A 15,506-nucleotide genomic window follows, 5' to 3' on the forward strand; every position below is an offset into this window, starting at 1 on the left:
TCCTGACAGTAGGGCCTGCTCCCCTCCTCCTGACAGTAAGGCCTGCTCCCCTCCTTCTCCTAACAGTAGGGCCTGCTCCCCTCCTTCTCCTGACAGTAGGGCCTGCTCCCCTCCTTCTCCTAACAGTAGGGCCTGCTCCCCTCCTTTTCCTGACAGTAGGGCCTGCTCCCCTCCTTCTCCTGACAGTAGGGCCTGCTCCCCTCCTTCTCCTGACAGTAGGGCCTGCTCTCCTCCTTCTCCTGACAGTAGGGCCTGCTCCCCTCCTCCTGACAGTAGGGCCTGCTCCCCTCCTTCTCCTGACAGTAGGGCCTGCTCTCCTCCTTCTCCTGACAGTAGGGCCTGCTCCCCTCCTCCTGACAGTAGGGCCTGCTCCCCTCCTTCTCCTGACAGTAGGGCCTGCACCCCTCCTTCTCCTGACAGTAGGGCCTGCTCCCCTCCTTCTCCTAACAGTAGGGCCTGCTCCCCTCCTTCTCCTAACAGTAGGGCCTACTCCCCTCCTTCTCCTAACAGTAGGGCCTGCTCCCCTCCTTCTCCTAACAGTAGGGCCTGCTCCCCTCCTTCTCCTGACAGTAGGGCCTGCTCCCCTCCTTCTCCTGACAGTAGGCCTGCTCTCCTCCTTCTCCTGACAGTAGGGCCTGCTCCCCTCCTTCTCCTGACAGTAGGGCCTGCTCCCCTCCTTCTCCTGACAGTAGGGCCTGCTCCCCTCCTTCTCCTGACAGTAGGGCCTACTCCCCTCCTTCTCCTGACAGTAGGGCCTGCTCTCCTCCTTCTCCTGACAGTAGGGCCTGCTCCCCTCCTCCTGACAGTAGGGCCTGCTCCCCTCCTTCTCCTGACAGTAGGGCCTACTCCCCTCCTTCTCCTGACAGTAGGGCCTGCTCCCCTCCTTCTCCTGACAGTAGGGCCTGCTCCCCTCCTCCTGACAGTAAGGCCTGCTCCCCTCCTTCTCCTGACAGTAGGGCCTGCTCCCCTCCTCCTGACAGTAGGCCCTGCTCCCCTCCTTCTCCTAACAGTAGGGCCTGCTCCCCTCCTTCTCCTGACAGTAGGGCCTGCTCCCCTCCTTCTCCTGACAGTAGGGCCTGCTCCCCTCCTCCTGACAGTAGGGCCTGCTCCCCTCCTTCTCCTGACAGTAGGGCCTGCTCCCCTCCTCCTGACAGTAAGGCCTGCTCCCCTCCTTCTCCTAACAGTAGGGCCTGCTCCCCTCCTTCTCCTGACAGTAGGGCCTGCTCCCCTCCTTCTCCTAACAGTAGGGCCTGCTCCCCTCCTTCTCCTGACAGTAGGGCCTGCTCTCCTCCTTCTCCTGACAGTAGGGCCTGCTCCCCTCCTCCTGACAGTAGGGCCTGCTCCCCTCCTTCTCCTAACAGTAGGCCCTGCTCCCCTCCTTCTCCTAACAGTAGGGCCTGCTCCCCTCCTTCTCCTAACAGTAGGGCCTGCTCCTCTCCTTCTCCTAACAGTAGGGCCTGCTCCACTCCTCCTCCTGACAGTAGGGCCTGCTCCCCTCCTTCTCCTAACAGTAGGGCCTGCTCCCCTCCTTCTCCTAACAGTAGGGCCTGCTCCCCTCCTCCTTTGACAGTAGGGGCTGCTCCCCTCCTTCTCCTAACATTAGGGCCTGCTCCCCTCCTCCTCCTGACAGTAGGGCCTGCTCCCCTCCTTCTCCTAACAGTAGGGCCAGCTCCCCTCCTCCTCCTGACAGTAGGGCCTGCTCCCCTCCTTCTCCTAAGATTAGGGCCTGCTCCCCTCCTTCTCCTGACAGTTGAAGGTGCTGTTGATAATCACCTCGATAATTGCCTCGAAACTGAACCTAAACTATTCCGAAACTAATTTCAAACATATAACAACAGATTAAATAAATGAAGTAAAGCATGATGGGGGAGAAAGGGGGAGAATGGGTGAATTGATGAGCGGGGGAAGCGAATAATGCATAATTATGTCATCACTAACTGTGAATGAAGAACAGGGCGGGCCATTCTATTGCATTGATCTATTGTAATTATAATCTCAAAATGGGATGTACAGTAATTTATATCAGTCTACCGAATCGAAATAGTCTTATCAATCTAATCTGGCCTACTTGGAGTACACAGTGAGATTGTGCGTCATTTACAATGGCAAGAAGACCAAGATAAATGCTGCACATGCTGCATTAGCGTTTCTACAAAATCGGAACGAAAACGACTCAAATGGTGTGGGAAAAAATGTATCAAGACATCTATGATTATTCTACTGATTCTGAATCTCAGCCTGAGCCGAAACCTGCGAGCCCGAAGGGCAAAAAAAGCCAGAACGGTGCGCACCGAGCAGGAGCCCGCGTCACCACCAAATGAAACAGTGAGACAGGAGAGAGGAAGGGAGGACACCGTTTTGACAGAACAAGCCAGTGATAATGCTGCGGGAAGATTATCAGCACAAAATGTCACCCGAGTGAGCAGGCCCTACATCTCAATCAAAAAAACGACATCAGCAAAGCACTCACCAGCTTTTGTTGTTTATGTAACATGGATTTTAGAGGAGGCTGGTGGTAGGAGCTATAGGAGGACAGGCTCATTGTAATGACTGGAATGGAATTATTGGAATGGAGTCAAACATGTGGTTTCCATATGTTTTATGTGTTTGATTCTGTTCCATTTATACCGTTCCAGCCATTACAATGAGCCCATCCTCCTATAGCTCCTCCCACCAGCCTCCTCTGATGTACATGCTCCAACTGATGCCATTGGGTGAAGATATACAACATGTAAGCACGAGCTGACAATAATCTGACATTTTTGACTGCCATCATACCATATTGATTGGAGCTTATAAAGATATTCAGGCTACTGATGTTTTTGTCATTTGACCATGCGTCTTGGTGTTTGGGGTACTCTTTTTTAGTCATTATAAAAAGAAGATGTTACCACGTTTTAACACATATGCTTTCTGTTTCAAAGTTGTAACAACTGCACTCCACAAATAAAATTGATTGAACACTTGAATGTGTGTTTTTTTTTAAATATATAGCCTTCAGAAACATAAACAAATGAAAATGCTATTGTGTTATTTGAAGAAAAAAAAGTTATTCTATTGTTACCCAAGACCCTCTCAAACACAACCAAATTATTATTTTTGTGAAAGCATATATGAAATGTATTAATTACACTTTTAGAATGTTGCAGTCAGAATGACTGTCCCTTGAGGCCCAGCATGGATACTTTGGGATTTTCAAGGGATACTTTGGGATTTTGGCAATGAAGCCCTTTATCTACTTCCCAAGAGTCAGATGAACTCATGGACACCTTTTTATGTCTCTGCACCCAGTGGGAAGGAAGTTGCTAACTAGCATTAGCTGGTCAGCATTGACTCGTGAAACTACCTCTAACTTCCTTCATAATGGAAGCAGACATAGAAACGGCATCAATGAGTTGCCAAAATATCCCCTACAACATATCAACAGTTAAACAATAAGCACATAACACAGAGGATGTACGTCGCCCAATCCTGGTAAATCCAAATAATCTGTGACAAAAACCCAAACACCGGAACTGCTGCGGAACAAATACGAGACAGCCTACAGGGAGGAGGTGAGGGCCCTGGCGGAGTGCTGCCTGAAAAATAACCCCTCCCTCAACGTCAACAAGACGAAGGAGTTGACCGTGGACTTCAGGAGACAGCAGATGGAGCACGCCCCCATCCACATCGACAGGGCTGCAGTGGAGAAGGTGAAAAGCTTCAAGTTCCTCGGCGTAAACATCACTTACAATCTGAAATGGTCCACCCACACAGAGAGTGTGGTGAAGAAGGCACAACACCTCCTTTTCAACCTCAGGAGGCTGAAGAAATTCATAAGCCACTTACAAACTTTTACAGATGGACCATTGATAGCATCCTGTCGGGCTGTATCAGCTCCTGGTATGGCAACTGCACCGTCTGCAACTGCCGGGGTTCTCCAGAGGGTGGTGCAGTCTGCCTAAAGCATCACTGGGGGCACACTGCCTGCCCTCCAGGACATTTACAGCCCTCCAGGACATTTACAGCCCTCCAGGACATTTACAGCACCCGGTGTCACAAGAAGGCCAAGAAGATCATCAAGGACCTCAGACACCCGAGCCACGCCCTGTTCACCCTGCTACCATATCGAAGGATGAGACAGTACAGGTGCATCAAAGCTGGGACCAAGAGACTGAAAACAGCTTCAATCTCAAGGCCATCAGACTGCTAAATAGTCACCACTAGCAGGCCCACGTCCAGTACCCTGCCCTGAATTTTAGCCACTGTCACTAGACAGCTACCACCCGGTTACTCTACCCTGCACCTTAGAGGCTGCTGCCCTATTTACATAGTCATGGAACACTGGTCACTTTCAATAATGTTTATATGCTGTTTTACCCACTTCATATGTACAGTATATATTGTATTCTAGTCAAGGCCTATCCTATTTAACTATTTCTGTACATATACTATTCTTCAGATATACTACATTTTCTATCCATATCCTGACCATATTGTCTATACACACACATACCGTGGATTCAGAAAGTATTCAGACCCCTTGACTTTTTCCACATTTTGTTACGTTACAGCATTATTCTAAAATAGATGAAATAGTTTTCCCACATCATTCTAAACACAATACCCCATAATGACAAAGCAAAAAGAGGTTTTTAGAAATGCTTGCAAATGTATTGTTGAAGCACCTTTAGCAGCGATTACAGCCTCGAGTCTTCTTGGGTATGACGCTACAAGCTTGGCACACCTGTATTTGGGGAGTTTCTCACATTCTTCTCTGCAGATCCTCTCAAGCTCTGTCAGGTTGGATGGGGAGCGTCGCTGCACAGCTATTTACAGGTCTCTCCAGAGATGTTAGATCGGGTTAAAGTCCAGGCTATGGCTGGGCCACTCAAGGACATTCCGAAGCCACTCCTGCGTTGTCTTGGCTGTGTGATTAGGGTCATTGTCCTGTTGGAAGATGAACCTTCGCCCCAGTTCAAGGTCCTGAACGCTTAGTTTTCACCAAGGATCTCTCTGTACTTTTCTCCATTCATTTTTCCCTTGATCCTGACAAGTCTCTGTCGCTGAAAAACATTCCCACAGCATGATGCTGCCATCAACATGCCTCACCGTAGGGATGGTGCTAGGTTTCCTCCAGACGTGACACTTGACATTCAGGACAAAGAGTTCAATCTTGGTTTCATCAGACCAAAGAATCTTGTTTCTCATGGTCAGAGTCCTTTAGGTGCCTTTTGGCAAACTCCAAGCAGGCTGTCATGTGCCTTTTACTGAGGAGTGGCTTCCGTCTGGCCACTCTACCATAAAGGCCTGATTGGTGGAGTGCTGCAGAGATGGTTGTCCTTCTGGAATGTTCTCCCATCTCCACAGAGGAACTCTGGAGCTCTATCAGAGTGACCATCGGGTTCTTGGTCACCTCCCTGACCAAGGCCCTTCTCCCCTGATTGCTCAGTTTGGCCGGGCGGCCAGCTCTAGGGAGAGTCTTAGTGGTTCCAAACTTCTTCCATTTAAGAATGATGGAGGCCACTCTGTTCTTGGGGACCTTCAATACTGAAGAAATGTTTTGGTTCCCAGATCTGTGCCTCGACACAATCCTGTCTCGGAGCTCTACGGACAATTCCTTCGACCTCATGGCTTGGTTTTTGCTCTGACATGCACTGTCAACTGTGGGACCTTATATAGACAGGTGTGTGCCTTTCCAAATCATGTCCAATTAATTGAATTTACCACAGGTGGACTCAAATCAAGTTGTAGAAACATCTCAAGGATGATCAATGGAAACAGGATGCACCTGAGCTCAATTACGAGTCTCATAGCAAAAGTTCTAAATACTTATGTCAGTAAGGTATTTCTGCTTTTATTTTTTTATTTGTGCTTTTTATTTGTTTATATTTTTATATTGGCAAAAAAAATCTAAAACCTGTTTTCATTTTGTCATTAAAGGATATTGTATGTAGATTGATGAGGAACATTTAATTCAATCCATTGTAGAATAAGGCTGTAACGTAACAAAATGCACTGTATATATACAAGTTTGGACACACCTACCTATTCCAGGGTTTTTCTTTATTTCTACTATTTTCTACATTGTAGAATAATAGTGAAGACATCAAAACTATGAAATAACACATATTGAATCATGTAGTAACCAAAAAAGTGTTAAACAAATCAAAATATATTTTATATTTGAGATTCTTCAAGGTAGCCACTCTTTGCCTTGATGACAGCTTTGCACACTCTTGGCATTCTGTCAACCAGAGAGAGAGGAGAGAGAGAGAGAAAGAAAGAGAGAGAGAAATAAAGAGAGAGAAGGAGAGAGAATGAGAAAAAGAAAGAGAGAATCCTCTAGGGATATGTTCATTCCTTTGGCCCAGCTCTCTCTTTCTTTCTTTAATAATTATTTCACCCACAATTCCCCCCACTCTGCCAGCAGAAGCTATCCTCTGGGACGTGTAACAAAACCAGCCTCTCCTGTCCCCCCTGCCCCCCCGTTCCCCCTCCCCTCAGACGAATACATTATCTTTTGTGTTCCTGAATAAAGAGAAAATGCCAAAACAACAGCCACCTCTCTCCTCTCTGCACAGCAGGACAAAGACTGAATAAAAACAGGAATTAAAATGTCATTTATGTACCTTTGTTTTACACTTCCTTCCAACGCATTTTAATGTCATACAGAGCTTCTAATACCTTTGGGGTCTACCAGGGCACAGCGCAGGATCTGTGTGTGTGTGTGTGTGTGTGTGTGTGTGTGTGTGTGTGTGTGTGTGTGTGTGTGTGTGTGTGTGTGTGTGTGTGTGTGAGAGTGAGTGTGTGTGTGTGAGTATGTGTGTGGTACTGTCATGGGCAGGAGGTGGGGTACTTAGGGTTAAATGAGGTTGTAGGAAAATTAGAGTTAATTAAAGTGTTATAATGTGCTGTGACTCCTGTACACTAGGTCTCAGGGAGAGGGAGGGGGAGGAGGAGGAGGAGAAGGAGAAGGAGGAAGAGGAGGAGTAGGAAGAGAGGAAGAGGAGGAGTAGGAAGAGAGGGGGAGGATGAGAGGGAGAGGAGGGGGGAGGATAAAGAAGGGGAAGAAGATGGGGAGGTGGTGGGAAAAGGAGGGAAAAGACAGGGACAGTGTATCCCAGCTCTCTGCTCTCTCTCTCTCTCTCTCTCTCCCTCTGTAAAGTGGGGTGTAGTAGGCTAAATGTAAAATGAAGTAAAATGGCAACTGGTGTGACTGAGGGAGTGAATCTCCACTTCAAACGAGAGCCTCCCTGAAGCATCCCTACGGGCAGAGAGAGAGCAGAGAGAGAGGGGGATAGAGAGTGGGTGAGAGAGAGGATAGAGAAAAAGAGAGATTGTTAGTGTGTGGTGTGAATAAACGGTGAACCTTACAAAGAAGGCATCCATGCTTGAACTACTACTATTTCCATTCTCTCTTTCCCTTGCGCTCTCTCTCCCTACATTTTAGTCATTAGAATATTAAATCTATTTCTACCCCGCTCTCTCTTTTTCAATTCAAATGACAAGTTACATTGCATCAGACAGCAGGGTACATTAACAATTTAATTTGAATTGCAGTTTCTCTGATTCAATTTGGCATCCTGTCCCTGTTCAACTCAGCTCAACTCAGAGGAAGGGTGTCTGGCAACCTCTACACGGGGGGAGGGGTGGGGGGGTAAAGAGAGAGAGAGAGGGAGAGGGGAGAGAGAGGGGAGGGGTATAGAGAGACAAGTGGGAAAGAGGAGAGAGGGGGACGGGGGTATACAGTCATCCAATTTCCAAACACTCACAAATACAATATGACCCCTCCTAAGGTGACCCTAGGGTAGCAACAAATACAGTCTAATTGATTTCAATGGGTCTTTCTCCATTCTGATTGTTTTACACTGTTCAATTCTATTTCAACCAAATCTAGTTCTCTGCATTTACATTCATTTCTGCATTTCCTACACTCATTTGAGATCATTTCCACACTGTCTCATGGAGGGCTCCATGATATGGGTAGAAAAACAAAGCCTTATTTTTAACCACATGTTGCAATTGCGATTTGACTGGCGATTTAGATCAAAACACTTGGGTGAACTGTTGGAATCATGGAAATAGAATGTTTATTCTAATTCTATAGTTCGAATATAAATAATAATGGGCAGTGTTGTTTGACATGACAGCGAATGAAAACGCCAGGGAGGAGACAGGGTAAAAACCAAAGCGATAGTCAGTGTTTCCAAGGGGACACTATAATCTTTGGCTACATTAAATGTTCCTTCATGTAGCCAACATATTAATGCTTCTCCTATTCCTTTTGGATTTAGAAGATACTGTTGCACAAACAACATGTTGATTTAGGCCTACACCAGCGCTGGTATCAGACTGTATTAGCTAGCTACGTTTGCTCTGACTCAGCACACTTATTAGCTAGCTAGCCAGCTAACTAGCATTAGCGGCTAACACGATTTAGCTGAAACTTGCTAAGAAAAGACAAACTAGCTGTTTGCATATGTAAGAAACACAAACTAATAGTGTAATTATAGAACGCTTGTGGATTTATATTAAGAAGCAAAGTGGAAACAACATGGTTGTCATCAACATTGTTACATGTGCTGCATTGATCATGCAGACTGAACGCAAGTGTCTGATGGTCAAGTAACAACAAATGCGCTTCTTGAGTGACAGGGGGCGGGGCTTGGTCTGTGAGGAAAGTGGCATGGAGAGAGCAGTGAGTGATGACTCAAGTAGCAGTGTAAACAATAAAAACGGACGTTACACACGGTCTATCACATTTAACAAATCAAACATTCAAATACCTTAATAGCAGGTAGAGTAAAAACCCAAACCAGTCCGTACATCAATACCATAAAATACGGTATACCGCCCAGCCTTGACAGACACTTACCCAAACTTCAGCATAGCAAACAATCTATAATACGGTTGGATTCCACACAGACAATCGAACAACAAATAACATTATTAAGTAAAGTGTAGTTTTAGACAATCCTTAATTCATTGAAATGATATGTGCATGAAATCTGATAGCCATTACACACACACACACACACCCTCTTAGAGTAATTGCAGCTAAGAGCATGAATTTAAAAATTGCAGGAGAGTAGGCTGAGGCTCAGCTCAATAGTCCCTGCACAGTGTGTGTGTGTGTGTGTGTGTGTGTGTGTTAAAGAGTTAAGGAAGTCCAGTGATATTGTCCAGTGGTGTCTATTTGGCTTAGCGAGTTTGAGGAATGGGAGGTAGATGGAGAGAGAGGGGTGGAGAGGAAGGGATGGAGAGGCTGGGAGAGAGAGGGATGAAGAGGAAGGTATGGTGAGGGATAGAGAGGCTGGTAGAGAGAGGGATGGAGAGGCTGGGAGAGAAGGATATAGAGGAAGTTATGGAGAGGGATAGAGATGCTGGGAGAGAGAGGGATGGAAAGAGCGAGGGATGAAAAGACAGGGATGGAGAGAGAGGGATGGAGAGGGAGAGGATGTGTGCTGCTGTTGCGGTTCCAGACAATAATCCCATGCAACAGACAGATTATGAGTGTTTAATCTGATTATAGATTAGAATATAGTGAGATTAGCGGACTCTGGATATCCTGCTCTAATCCCTGTTCTCTCTACCCCCTGCTCAAATCCCTGCCACTGTCACACCCTGATCTGTTTCACCTGTCCTCATTATTGTCTCCACCCCCTCCAGGTATCGCTTGTTTTCCCCAGTGTATTTATCCCTGTGTTTCCTGTCTCTCTATGCCAGTTCGTCTTGTATGTCCAAGCCTACCAGCGTTTTCCCCGTTTTCCTGCTTTGCCTTTTCACCTTTTTCTAGTCCTCCCGGTTTTGACCCTTGCCTGTTCTGGACTCTGTACCCGCCTGCCTGACCATTCTGCCTGTCCTGACCTTGAGCCTGCCTGCCACTCTGTACCTCCTGGACTCCTGGTAGTACATAGAGGGGTTTCTGGCCACTGGGGCCGTCCATCCGTCTGCATCTCCTGCCGGAGCAGGGTTTTTCTTTGTGGAGAAGAAGGACAAGACCCTGCGTCCGTGCATTGACTACAGGGGACTTAATGACATTACTGTCAAGAATCGTTACCCCTACCTCTCCTCTCCTCTGAGTTTGAACCTCTCCAGGGGGCCACCATATTCTCCAAGTTGGACCTTCGAAATGCCAACCACCTGGTTCGGATACGCGAGGGGGATGAGTGGAAGACAGCCTTCAACACAGCCAATGGACATTATGAATACCAGGTCATGCCATTTGGACTCCCCAACGCCCCCGCTGTTTCCAGGCTTTGGTCAATGATGTGCTTTGGGACATGCTAAACCGGTTTGTGTTTGTGTACCTTGACAACATCCTTTCCCCCCCCGATCTGCACAAGAACATGTTTTTCATGTCAGACAGGTTCTTCAGCGCCTCCTGGAGAACCAACTGTTCATGAAAGCTGAGAAGTGTGAGTTCCGCCGCTCTACTATCACCTTTCTGGGATATGTCATTGCTGAGGGCAATGTTCAGATGGATCCTGGAAAGGTGAAAACAGTGGTGGATTGGCCTCAACCAACGTCCAGGGTGCAGTTACAACGGTTTCTTGGTTTTGCAAACCTCTACCGCCGTTTCATTCGCCACTACAGCACCCTGGCGGCCCCCCTCTCGGCACTCACCTCTCCCAAGGTACCATTCAAATGGTCTCCAGCTGTCGACAAAGCCTTTGTGGACCTGAAGCATCGATTCACACCAGCACCCATCCTCATCCATCCGGACCTCTCGCGTCAATTTGTGGTGGAAGTGGATGCTTCGGCTGTTAGAGTGGGGGCCATCCTGTCCCAGCGATCTGCCCAGGACCAGAAGCTTCATCCCTGTGCCTTCCTGTCCCATCGTCTCAATCCTGGTGAAAGGAACTACGATGTTGGCAACCAAGAACACATGGTGGTGAAGATGGCGTTGGAAGAGTGGAGGCACTGTCTGGAAGGAGCAGAACAGCCATTCCTGGTCTGGACTGGCCATAAAAACCTGGAATATCTCCGTACAGCCAAGCGCCTGAACTCCAGGCAAGCCCGGTGGGCCCATCTGTTCACCAGATTTAACTTCACCATCTCCTACCGCCCAGGGCCAAAGAATGTGAAGCCTGACGCCCTCTCCCGCCTATACAGTTCCTCTGCCACACCCTCGACCTCTGAAACCATTCTCCCTACCTCATGCCTTGCTGCCACTGTGGATTGGGTTATTGAGAACCTGGTCCACGAGGCACAACGCTCCCAGCCTGGACCTGAAGGGGACCCGGCTAACCGGCTGTTTGTCCCTAATCCAGTCTGGTCCCGGGTCCTGGAATGGGCTCATTCCTCCAGGCGGACCTGTCATCCAGGGTCCCGTTGTACACTAGCCTTCCTTCGGCAACTTTTCTAGTGGCCCACAATGGTCCCTGACGTCTCTGCCTTCATCACCGCATGCACTGTGTGTGCTCAAAACAAGACTCCACAGCAAGCTCCTTCTGGCCTCCTGCAGCCACTACCGGTTCCTCATCATCCCTGGTCTCATATCTGGACTTTGTCACTGGGCTCCCTCCATCTGATGGCAACACTGTGATTCTGACGGTAGTCGACCGGTTCTCCAAGGCCGCCCATTTCATCCCTCGCCACCAAACTACCTTCTGCCAAGGAGACGGCACAGCTTATGGTGCAGCATGTCTTCTGGATCCATGGATTCCCAGTAGACATGGTATCCGATTGGGGTTCTCGTCTCGGTTCTGGAAGGCATTCTGCACCCTTATTGGGTCGCCGGCCAGCCTGTCATCCGGATTCCATCCCCAAACTAACGGTCAGTCGGAGCGAGCAAACCAAGACCTGGAGACCACCTTAAAGTGATTGGTCTCAACCAACCCCACTACCTGGAGCCGTCAACTGGTCTGGGTGGAGTATGCCCGGAACACTCTTCCCAGTTCTGCCATGGAACTCTCCCCTTTCGAGTGCTCCATGGAGTATCAGCCTCCACTCTTCCCTGAACAAAAGCAGGAAGTCAGCGTACCCTCGGCCCAGATGTTTGTCCGCCAGTGTCAACGTACCTGGAGAAGAGCCAGGGTGGCTATTCTCAAGACCAACTCCAGGTATTGTCGACAAGTGGACCGTCGCCGGACCCCAGCTCCCTGCTACCGCATTGGGCAGAGGGTATGGCTGTCCACACGGGACCTGCCCCTTTGGGTAGAGTCCCGCAAATTGCCCCCTCATTTCATTGGTCCTTTTCCCATCTCCAGAGTCCTGAGTTCCACTGCTGTTCGTCTCTTGTTACCCCGTACCCTCCGTATTCACCTTACGTTCCATGTGTGTAGAATTAAACCCGTGTCTCACAGTTCTTTGTCTTCAGTCCCCAGGCCCCCCCCCCCATGTCATTGATGGCCATCCGGCATACACGGTGAGACGTCTCCTGGGTGTTCGACCACGGGGCAGGGGTTTCCAGTACCTGGTTGACTGGGAGGGTTACAGCCCAAAGGAGAGGTGCTGGGTTCCCACTAGAGACATCCTGGATCCAGCCCTCAATGCCGACTTCCACCGCCGAGAACCCCGGTCAAGAAGGTATGCACACAGGTAGGACGCCAAGTGGCGGCCCTTGGGGGGGTACTGTCACACCCTGATCTGTTTCACCTGTCCTCATTATTGTCTCCACCCCCTCCAGGTGTCGCTTGTTTTCCCCAGTGTATTTATCTCTGTGTTTCCTGTCTCTCTGTGCCAGTTCATCTTGTATGTCCAAGCCTACCAGCATTTTTTCTCGTTTTCCTGCTTTGCCTTTTCTCCTTTTTCTAGTCCTCCCGGTTTTGACCCTTGCTTGTTCTGGACTCTGTACCCGCCTGCCTGACCATTCTGCCTGCCCTGACCTTGAGCCTGCCTGCCACTCTGTACCTCCTGGACTCTGATCTGGTTATGACCTTTTGCCTGTGCACGACCATTCTCTTGCCTATTCCCTTTGGATTTATTAAGCATCTTAAACTCCAACCATCTGCCTCCTGTGTCTGCATTTGGGTCTCGCGTAGTGTCATGATAGCCACGACTACACTGTCTCTTTGGTTTTGTCTAACGTTAGCCCAGGGGTGGCCAAACCTCCTTCTGGAGAGTGGTCAGGCCTTTGCTCCAGCACACTTGATTTGACTAATCAATGTCCCGATGAACAGCTCAATAGCTGATCAGATGTGTTATAGAGCAGGGCTGGAGCAATAACCTGCACATCCCTTACCTCTCCAACCCTGTACTATACTCACCTGCCTATAGCTAGATGAGGTGAAAGCTGGATAAGGTGATAAACTGATAAGGTGAACAATCTGTCGATGTGCCTTTGAGCAAGGAATTTAACCCTATGGCAGATCCTGTACAACAGGGTTCCCCAACTGGTGGCCCATGGCCCAAATTGTTTTGAATTTGGCCCACCAAGTTTTTTATTTTAATTTCTATTGATGGACATAAGACTGTAAAAACACCAGGAAATCAGCTCCAATTGTAAAACAACACATTCACTGCACCTATCCGGTATAGAGTATGTGACAATAAAACAGATTTTTAGTATTATTTTTGTATCACTGATACCAGTCCCCTAAAACACACACACACTAAAACACGAACACACACACTAAAACACGAACACTAAAACACGAACACTAAAACACGAACACCAAAACACACACAAGCCAGGATCAATGGGAAGGACATCAAGCCAAAAACCCGTCAATTCCCTTCCTCCTCCATCACCTCCCTTCCTCCTCCATCACCTCCTCCCTTCCTCCCTCCATTCCCTGCCCGTTTCTTTTCTTTCATCTCCTCGCTACCTTCCTTCCCATTCCTTCCTTTCTCTCATTCTCCTACACTAGGCACTAGAACACTGATACAGTTTCTCTCCATTGAAGTCAAGCCATGATTGAGGTAAAAGTAGAAAGCAGAGTTCTGTGTGTGTTCTTTTCAGAACTCAGCCCTATATGGGAGAACTGTACAGAACTCAGCCCTATGGGAGAACTATACAGACAGAATGTCCTTTATAGACAAACAAGACCCCTGAAGGCCTCACACTGCTTCTGAATACATTACAATGAATCACAAGGAGAGAAATAGACAGAGAGGGGGGGGGGATGGAGGGAGAGAGAGAGAGAGAGACAGCAAGAGCTGGGGAGAAAGAGAGAGAAAAAAGTGAGAGTGAGCCAAATTAGTTTTTTCTTTGAGGCTTTCTAGACAATGCTCTCTGGGTTTCTATGGTGACCTGAAGCTGCCTGCTGGGCCAATGAAGGCTGTAGAAAGAGGCCTCACATGCACAAGCACACACACACACACCACACACAAAGAGGAGAAAGCCGGACCAGTAGTTGGAGGGTGGCTGGTTCAAATCCCAATGTGGACGATCCAAGTGGGACCTGAGAGGTGAGTGGAGACAAGTGGAAGGACTGAAACATCTGCAGACACGCACACATGCAGACACATACACACACACACACACATACATACAAACAACACTTCACTAATAGCTAGCTGGTGCTGAATCGTCCACGATGGAACGCTAGAGGGTAGAAGAGAAAAAAAAGAGAGCGCAATGAAAAAGTGTAAAACCAGAACAAATGTTTTCCCACAATCAAACAGGGTCTATATTCCCCACTTATGGTCCATTCCTCAGACCTGGCAACAGGGTAAAGACAGCCACAGACCCGCTGGAACTGTTCCCCGATTACATACTCACCAGTCACCACATTCCCCTGTCTCACACACCCACACACAGCATAACCCCGGGGCGACAGACAAATGTTGGGTCTGCCTCCTGTCATATCCCATCACCCTCTATTTCTCTTTACCAAATGAGGAGTTGCGATGTGGACACAACGTGTGGTCCTGCACTGCACACCTCTCATTCTTCCAAACACACAAGCATGCACGCACACACACACACGCACGCACGCACGCACGCACGCACACACACACAGTGGACTGAACAGGAACAGATGCAGCTATTCGTCTGCATGGGTGAAGAGTAAGTGGCCAGATTCTGTGAAGCACTAGAGCAAGACTGAGGAACAGCTATAGCTCTAGTGTGTGTGTGTGTGTGTGTGTGTGTGTGTGTGTGTGGTGTGTAGCCGCTCTGTGATTAATGCGGCTTTCAGCTGCAGCGGAGCCTCGCACAGATAGACTGGGGTGCCCTTTCACAGGCTCTCCCTCTCTCTTCCCCTATCTTTCTCTCTCCCTAGCCTACCCTCTCTCTCTCCATCCAAACCTCTCTCCCTCTCTCTCCCCTAGCCCCTGACAGAGTAGTATTCATTACATTTCTCCTCCAGTAGCTGATCAATATCAGAACAGCCCCAGTTACACTTCAACTCATTCTTCTCATGACGGAATCCAGCACAGAGGTTATTCAATAGCCAGAGTTACAGAGAGAAAATGAGAGTGGGGGGAGGGGGGGGGGGGAAGAAGAGGGGCTCCCCACCCACTAGGCACATATGTCAATTCAACTTCTATTCTACATTGGTTCAACGTCATTTCATTGAAATGACGTGGAAACAAAGTAGATTCAACCAGTGTGTGCCCAGTGGGTAACGTGGAGC

The 15,506-nt window shown here is 48.4% G+C and overlaps 1 protein-coding gene across 1 annotated transcript in view; it reads right to left on the reverse strand.

Annotated features, from left to right (window-relative positions):
• The window catches only part of dab1a (DAB adaptor protein 1a), an 88,235-nt gene that overhangs the window by 71,865 nt on the left and 864 nt on the right, over window positions 1–15,506 (reverse strand). The gene's annotated exons all lie outside the window — the stretch shown is intronic.

This window comes from Salmo salar, chromosome 23, assembly GCF_965601325.2.
Source record: "Salmo salar chromosome 23, fSalSal1, whole genome shotgun sequence".
NCBI lineage: Eukaryota > Metazoa > Chordata > Actinopteri > Salmoniformes > Salmonidae > Salmo > Salmo salar.